Genomic DNA, 943 nt, shown 5'->3' on the forward strand with positions numbered 1-943 from the left:
CCACCCTAGCAATGGAGAGGGGAGCAAAAGGCAGGGCAGTGGCCTTCCCTGGTAGCAGCGACGGACGTGCACACTGGAGGCATGTGGGCGTGGCCAGGCCTGAGCCTCCCCGGTTCGGGTCCCTAAACAGGCCGGTGTTCTGCCGCATGTCCGGCATTTCTGCCTTCTGGCTGGTTGCCCGGTGAGGTCGCTTCTTGATAGTGCAGGAGGGAGCCTCTTTTTAACTGTTTAGGGCCTCTTTAAGGGAAAAGGAATCTTCAACACTAGGTCTTCATGTTCGTTTTTGTAAATTTTCAGCCCGGGCTTTTTTGTGCCTCAGAAGCAGCTACTGTAAACAGCGTGGCTTTCTTGGGTGGCTCGATCTTTCATTAGCCAGAGAGAAGAAGGAAAGGGAAGAGACAGTGGGGGCGTATGAGACCAATAATAATAATAATAATAATAATAATAATAATAATAATAAGAAGAAGAAGAAGAAGAAGAAGAAGAAGAGGGAGGAGGAGGAGAGGATGATGATATTGGATTTATACCCCGCCCTTCACTTGGAGTCCCAGAGCGGCCTACAAACTCCTCCCCCCCCCACAACAGACACCCTGTGAGGCAGGTGGGGCTGAGAGAGCTCTTTCGAGAACTGCCCTTGAGAGAACAGCTCTGAGAGAACTTGTGACTGACCCAAGGTCACCCAGCAGCTGCATGTGGAGGAGTGGGGAAATTGAACCTGGTTCTCCCAGATTAGAGTCCGTGCTCCTAACCAATTAGTATGGCTGTACCTCTTGAGCCCTCCGTTCTGTCCCTGGGCCCATGGGCTCCGCATCTGGACCCTACTGAGCTCCACTCCATCTAGGGTTTGCAAGTCTGTCCTGGGAAATTCCTGGATATTTGGGGGTGGGGACTGGGGAGGGAGGAATTTGCAGAGGGTGGGGGTACCGCGCTGTTTCCCCTCTGA

The sequence above is a fragment of the Gekko japonicus genome, unplaced genomic scaffold (assembly GCF_001447785.1).
Source record: "Gekko japonicus isolate JY-2015 unplaced genomic scaffold, Gekko_japonicus_V1.1 scaffold864, whole genome shotgun sequence".
Lineage (NCBI taxonomy): Eukaryota > Metazoa > Chordata > Lepidosauria > Squamata > Gekkonidae > Gekko > Gekko japonicus.